Here is a 7,935-nt window from a genome sequence, read left to right on the forward strand (position 1 = left end):
GCAGCATAGCCCGGGTCTATATTGGACTGATCAATAGGGTACTGTGGACTGTGCCATTCTTTCTGATTTTGTTGCAAATCCTCAGTGGATAGAAGATTTTATTATATTTGTCAGATGAGCTCAATTTGGCCTGAACAGAAAATGTATTAATTCAAACCCCATAACAACTGACAAATTATAATTTTCAAATGACTTGTATAAGAAGACAACATTATGTAAACGAGATATTTCATGGTTCCAAATATTTCAAATTTAACAAGGAATCCCTCTTGCTGTTTTACTAAATAATTGAATATACAATAAGCTTCTCCTCTACTGCAGAGCTCCTACAGTGGATGGAACATAAAGTCTATAACAGTCTATTCTTCTTCTACACATGAATCATAATGGCACATTTGCTTAGGAATACTTTACTTCTCCTGGATGCATGCTATTTTGATACAGTATAGTGCTTCTCCTTTCTACACTCTCATTCTATGAACCTTAGCATTTTATGTATTATAAAACCCCCAAATATATATTTTTCAGATTGTAAAGGTGAAGTTGCTGTTGACCAGCAGAGTGGACATGTTACTGCCCTTGAAGAAGGACTGGTAACACAGCTGTAACTACACTACCAGTAGTACATCTCCTGATCTCTTCTGGTACATCCAGTTAACCAGGGACACTCAGTATGTCCTGAGAAGAGATCATTATTCAGAAGGGAGCAATAGTGATGAGTTCAAGAAGAGGTTTAATTCCAGGCTGAATTTTGTAGACTGTTTGTCACAGGATTCTCAATGTTTGACAATGTGCAAAAAGAGGAGGAGAGAAGGATTTCATGCTGTCATCATGGCCTAGCTACATCAGAGTGGTTTTACTATTCTCCCATTGATCTCACAGTAGCAGACATGGGACCCTGGCTGAGTAATTTACTGATTCTTGCTGCATGTTGTTATGGTATTATAATATTATTTTCCTAATTTGTTTACTGCCTTTGCCTGAATAACTTTCTTTTTTTCAAACGTATTTTTCAGTACAATACTACCAGTATTAGATTCACACTTTTTTATTTCCTCAATCATGCTGCTTAATTATTTCCTCCCTAATATAAATGTGTATTACATTATTTTCCAGAATGCAGAGGAGAAGACTCAGTTATTCAGCCACCAGGAGATGTGATTGCTACTGAGGGAGAACAGGTCACACTGGGCTGTCAATTTGATGCAGATGATACTAGAAATCTGAACCTGTTCTGGTACAAGCATGAATTAAATGGCTTCCCAAAGTTCATGTTGGGCCGTTTTCCTTTTGGAAGTAAAAATGCCACTGAGTTCAAGGATAGATTTGATGCCCATCTCGATGCAGACTCCAAGTCAGTCCCCTTGATGATTCAGAGGTTGCAGCTGTCTGACTCTGCTGTGTACTACTGTGCTCTGAATCCCACTGTGACAACAGGATATACAGCCTCAATACAAAAACTATTTGATAGTGTGATGTAAGACTCTTAGAGAGCCTAGTGGAAGCTCCTCTTCAATGCTTCATAAGGCAGAGTTAAAGGAGTGGTGACATACTTGTGTGTTTGGTCTCTCCTTACCTACTTATCTCACAATAGACATGGAATCTTGGCTGAAGAATATTCTGATTCTTTCTGCATTTTGTTGGGGTATGATACATTTTTTTGATTTGCTTACTGCCATTTCTTTAATTATCCCTTTATGTGGTCATGAAAAATGTAGAAAGTTGCTCACTGTATATGCTCCCAATAATTTAATGGGTATAAATCATCAATCAGCCATTATTTTTTCAACATATTTAATTTCTCTCCAGAATGCAGAGGAGACAGAGTGTTACAGACAAAAGGAGTTGAGACGGCTACTGAAAGAGGACAAATAACACTTGTCTGTCATTATGAAACAGACGATCCAAGTCCATATCTATTCTGGTACAAATAGGGAACAAACGACTACCCCAAGTATATACTTATGCGGTTCAAATTTGGAACTGGGGATAATGCTACTGAGTTCAAGGAGAGATTTCATGCTGATCTAGATGCCAACTCCAAATCAGTCCCCTTGACGATCCAGAGGGTGCAGCTGTCTGACTCTGCTGTGTACTACTGTGCTCTGAGGCCCACTGTGACAACAGGATATACAACCCCTTTACAAAAACATACTGAGCTACACAATGACAATACACCTGTCTGTACAGTATACAGCACCACTTTAAAATGTACACAGTAACCTTCTCACTACCTCCCTGATACTACCAAGGCAAGTGGAAGCAGATTATGATAATCTTTGCAATGATAGTGGTGATTTTAGAGTAAGTCATTTTTTATGCCAATAAAGTTACCTCTTCCAATTCAGCTCTAAATGTCAGCCTAGTCTCATAGACTAGAAGTAACATAGTAAATGTAATTCCTGGACACTCAAATTAGCATGAAATGTTATGTTTGTTATAGTTACATAAGACAGAAAGTTACTTAAGGCAAATTCTTAACCTGTTGGGGCTAGGGGGCAGTATTTTCACGGCCGGATAAAAAATGTACCCGATTTAAACTGGTTACTACTCTTACCCAGAAATGAGAATATGCATATAATTAGTAGATTTGGATAGAAAACACTCTAAAGTTTCTAAAACTGTTTGAATGGTGTCTGTGAGTATAACAGAACTCATATGGCAGGTCAAAACCTGAGAAGATTCCATGCAGGAAGTGCCCTGTCTGACAATTTGTTGTCCTTCTAGGGCATCTCTATCAAAAATACAGCATCTCTGCTGTAACGTGACATTTTCTAAGGCTTCCATTGGCTCTAAGAAGGCGCCAGAAAGTGGAATGAGAGCTCTGAAGACTCTGGGCGAAAAACAGCAGGAGTGTTTGTGAGTGGTCAGGCAGGGAACACTGACACTGGAGCGCGCATGCACGAGAGGACTCCATTTTCTTCTTTCTCTCTTTGAACGAATACAACGTCGCCCGGTTGGAATATTATCGCTATTTTACGAGAAAAATCACTTAAAAATTGATTTTAAACAGCGTTTGACATGCTTCGAAGTACGGTAATGGAATATTTAGAATTTTTTTGTCACGAAATGCACCTACGCGTCACCCTTCGGATACTGACCTCAACGCATGAACAAAACGGAGCTATTTCAATATAACTATGGATTATTTCGAACCAAAACAACGTTTGTTGTTGAAGTAGAAGTCCTGGGAGTGCATTCTGACGAAGAACAGCAAAGGTAATCCAATTTTTCTAATAGTAAATCTGAGTTTGGTTAGGGCCAAACATGGTGGGTGTCAAATTAGCTAGCCGTGATGGTCGGGCTATCTACTCAGAATATTGCAAAATGTGCTTTCGCCGAAAAGCTATTTTAAAATCTGACACCGTGATTGCATAAAGGAATTCAGTATCTATAACTCTTAAAATAATTGTTATGTATTTTATGAACATTAATCGTGAGTAATTAAGTAAATTCACCGGAAGTTTGTGGTGGGTATGCTAGTTCTGAACATCACATGCTAATGTAAAAAGCTGTTTTTTGATATAAATATGAACTTGATTGAACAAAGCATGCATGTATTGCATAACATAATGTCCTAGGAGTGTCATCTGATGAAGATCATCAAAGGTTAGTTCTGCATTTAGCTGTGGTTTTGGTTTTTGTGACATATATGCATGCTTTGAAAATGGCTGTGTGATTATTTTTGGCAGGGTACTCTCCTGACATAATCTAATGCTTTGCTTTCGCTGTAAAGCCTTTTGGAAATCAGACAGTGTGGTTAGATTAAGGAGAGTCTTGTCTTTAAAATGTTGTAAAATAGTCATATGTTTGAGAAATTGAAGTTATAGCATTTATGAGGTATTTGTATTTCGCGCCACAATTCCACTGGCTGTTGACTAGGTGGGACAAAAAACGTCCCACCTTGCCCAGGGAGGTTAACCCTTTCAGCTAACCATTCCCCTAATCCTAACCTTAACCCTTTAACCTAACTCCTAACCCTAACCCCTAATCTAGCTAACATTAGCCAGCTAGCTAACGTTGGTGTCAGCCACCTAGTCACCTACTGTAGCTAACATCAGCCACAGAAAATTGGAATTCATAACATATCATACATTTTGCAAATTCATAACATATTGTACAATTTGCAAATGAACTACATATTGTACGTTTTCAAATTGACATCCACAAATTAGTTCATAGAATTTGAAATGTAACCTATTCGGATTTTCTTACAGGATAATACGAAATGCTCTGAGACCAGGTTGTAGATGTAGACATAAGAGACATTAAAATGCCATTACAATATGTCATGGATTAGAAAATAGACCATTGTTTTATTTTTAGAGTTGGCCTTGTAGTGTTACTTAGATGAATTCTAGGAAAAGCAATATTCAGTATTGTGTACAGAATAATGGAAAAACCAGCATCAACCACAAAGGGGCCACATTACCAAGTTAGTGTTGCTTTCTACTCTAAAATGACTTGAAAACAGTATTTGAACATCCCCCTCTGTGCTGTGCTGCATGGTCTAGGCCTGTGCTGCCACTAAGACAGGAATCAAGCGAGCACACCGGTTTCTATATTGTAACATCAGTGTGTCTTGTTCTTTGTATACTATGGTAATTATGGGACATTGGCTGTGGACCTCTGTTGTTCTTGCTGCACTTATCTTCGGTAGGATATGGCTCTCACTATCTTTTTCTCAATACCCTGATGTTACTCGAATCCTGACATTTTGTGACCATGGGACTTAAAGATTCTATCAGAACTGATTTATAATGAATTCTTATTTATTTATTTATTTGAATACATAAATAATATGATAATACTATTTGACCAAGATAGAGTAGTAACACCTTATCAAATACATTAGGAAATGTATTATGATCATCAGGCAAATTACTATCATCCCTGAACAACCATGTGACAACATCATTTACTTTAAGTCTTCTGACAGTGTTGTTATTTTGCTTGCATACCGTTATTGCTGGCTAGATCAGCTTAGACCATACTTAGAGAGAGATGGCAAAGACGTGTTCTGATTGGTCCGTCTTTATTTACTCAGGCTTGTGATTGGATTGCAGATAGAACCTTATAGCACCAAGTTGAAATGGGTTTATTCAAATAGAACATCCTAGTTTTTATTTTTTTTTCACTTAAAATTTACTTTTTCAAAAATCTGACTACACAGACCATGAAGAACCATCCAAAGATCAATTAGATATGATGTGACTAACACATTTTCCACAAAAATGTCATATAGAACCTAAAGTCCCATGGCATTCTTCTTTGTTTCCAGAATGCAGAGCAGCAGACAGTGCTACTCAGTCAAAGAGAGAAGTGACTGCTTTTGAAGGAGAAGATGTGTCTCTCAGCTATAAATATAACACCAGTTAATCAGCTCCATCGTCTGGTACATTAAATCCACAAATGATTACCCTGAATATGTATTGCAGAAGGACATAATTGGACCAGGGGGTATTGATGATAGATTCAAGTGGAGATTTGATGCCGATCTCAATTCCATCACCAAATCAGTCCCCTTGATGATCCAGAGGTTACATCTGTCTGACTCTGCTGTGTACTGCTGTGCTCTGAAGCCCACTGTGACAACAGGATATACAGTACAACCCCCTTACAAAAACAATTTGATAGTGTTATATAAGACTCTTAGAGAGCCTGGTGTAAGCTCTTCCTCAATGCTTCCTAAGGCAGAGTTAATCTTAAGGATGTGACCCTTTTTTAAATTTTCGCTTAAAATGACATACCCAAATCTCACTGCCTGTTGCTCAAGACCTGAAGCAAGGATATGCATATTCTTGATACCATTTGAAAGGAAACACTTTAAAGTTTGTGGAAATGTGAAATTAATATAAGAGAAAAAACACATTAGATCTGGTAAATGTTAATACATTTTTTTGTACAATCATTAAGTGAAAGGCTATAATGTATTATTCCAGCCCAGGCTGAATTTAGATTTTGGCCACTAGATGGCAGCAGCTTTCTGCCTATATCAGATATGTCAATGTACCGGGAAATTTTCTTGTTACTTATAACCTCATGCCAATAGCATTAGCCTACGTTAGCTCAACCGTCCTGTGGGAGACCCACCGATCCTGTAGAGGTTTTAAAGAAGTGGTTTCACAAGCTTATGACACACATGAGTGTGTTTGCTCTCTCCTTACCTACCCATATCACAGTAGACATTTTTGCTGAGGAAACTTCTGATCCTTGCTGCATTTCTTTGTGGTATGATAACTATTAATTCATTTATTTTCTTACTGCCTTTGCTCCAATCCCTTAATTTTAAAAAATATACATTTCTGCATAATACTAGTATTACTTTTATGCATATTTTTTCCCTCAATCATGTTGCTTGATTATTTTCTCCCTTAATGGAAATGTGTATTATATTATTTTCCAGAATGTAGAGGAGAAGACTCAGTCACTCAGCCACCAGGAGATGTGATCGCTACTGAGGGAGTCACATTGGACTGTTAAATTGATACTATGGACACAATGCAAATAGTCTGGGTAGCCAATGTGAGTGGGCACTGGTTAGTTGGGCTAATTGAGGTATTATGTATATGAATGAATAGTTAAAGTGACTATGCATAGATGATAAACAGAGAGTAGCGTAGCAGCAGCGTAAAATAGTCCGGTAGCCATTTGATTACCTGTTCAGGAGTCTTATGGCTTGGGGGTAAAAGCTGTTGAGAAGCCATTTGGTCCTAGACTTAGCACTCCGGTATTGCTTGCCATGCGGTAGCAGAGAGAACAGTCTATTTTTATCTAACACTGCCTGGTGTAGAGGTCCTGGATGGCAGACAACTTAGCCCCTTGTGATGTTCTGGGCCGTAGGCACTACCCTACGTAGTGCCTTGCGGTTGGAGGCCAAGCAGTTGCCGTACCAGGCAGTGATGCAACCAGGCAGGATAATCTCGATGTTGCAGCTGTAGAACCTTTTGAAGATCTGAGGACCCATGCCAAATCTTTTCAGTCTCCTGAGGGGGAATAGGTTTTGTTGTGTTGTAGTTTTTGGACCATTCTAGTTTGTTGGTGATGTGGACACCAAGGAACTTGAAGCTCTTAACCTGCTCCACCTCAGCCCTGTCAATGAGAATGGGGGCGTGCACTGTCCTCCGTTTCCTGTAGTCCACAATCATCTCCTTTGTCTTGATTACGTTGAGGGACAGGTCGCTGTCCTGATATCCAGAAGCTCTTTTTTGTCGTAAGATAAGGTGGCAGAAACATTATGTACAAAACAAGTTAAAAATAACGTGAAAAAAACACATAATTGCACAATTGGTTAGGTGCCAGTAAAACGACTGCCATTTCTTCCAGCGCCATCTTGAGATGTTCAACTACAGTTCATTATCAGGCAGCAGGTAACCTTCCTAAATGATTACCGCCCTGTAGCACTCACGTTGGTAGCGATGAAGTACTTCGAAAGGCTGGTCATGGCTTACATCAAGACCATCGTGCCGGAAACCCTAGACCCACTCTTGGTCTTCCTGTCTGGGTTGGCGCCCCCCCTTGGGTTGTGCCGTGGCGGAGATCTTTGTTGGCTATTCTCGGCCTTGTCTCAGGATGGTAAATTGTTGGTTGAAGATATCCCTCTAGTGGTGTGGGGGCTGTGCTTTGACAAAGTGGATGGGGTTATATCCTGCCTGTATGGCCCTGTCCGGGGGTATCGTCGGATGGGGCCACAGTGTACCCCGACCCCTCCTGTCTCAGCCTCCAGTATTTATGCTGCAGTAGTTTATGTGTCGGGGGGCCAGGGTCAGTCTGTTATATCTGGAGTATTTCTCCTGTCTTATCCGGTGTCCTGTGTGAATTTAAGTATGCTTTCTCTAATTCTCTCTCTCTTTCTTTCATTCTTTCTTTCTATCTCTTTCTCGGAGGACCTGAGTCCTAGGACCATGCCTCAGGACTACCTGGCATGATGACTCC

At 39.4% G+C, this 7,935-nt stretch overlaps 2 long non-coding RNA genes across 2 annotated transcripts; both read left to right on the forward strand.

The window, feature by feature from the left end:
* Positions 1 to 713: 713 nt before the first annotated feature.
* On the forward strand, positions 714 to 1,303 carry LOC115156969 (uncharacterized). Its single transcript, XR_003868358.1, has 2 exons — positions 714 to 939; positions 1,117 to 1,303. It is a non-coding gene; the product is annotated as an uncharacterized LOC115156969 (long non-coding RNA).
* Positions 1,304 to 1,554: 251 nt separating this feature from the next.
* Positions 1,555 to 1,841, forward strand: LOC115156965 (uncharacterized). Its single transcript, XR_003868354.1, has 2 exons — positions 1,555 to 1,645; positions 1,810 to 1,841. It is a non-coding gene; the product is annotated as an uncharacterized LOC115156965 (long non-coding RNA).
* The last annotated feature ends 6,094 nt before the right edge of the window (positions 1,842 to 7,935 follow it).

Source organism: Salmo trutta, chromosome 21, assembly GCF_901001165.1.
Source record: "Salmo trutta chromosome 21, fSalTru1.1, whole genome shotgun sequence".
NCBI classification, from domain to species: Eukaryota; Metazoa; Chordata; class Actinopteri; order Salmoniformes; family Salmonidae; genus Salmo; species Salmo trutta.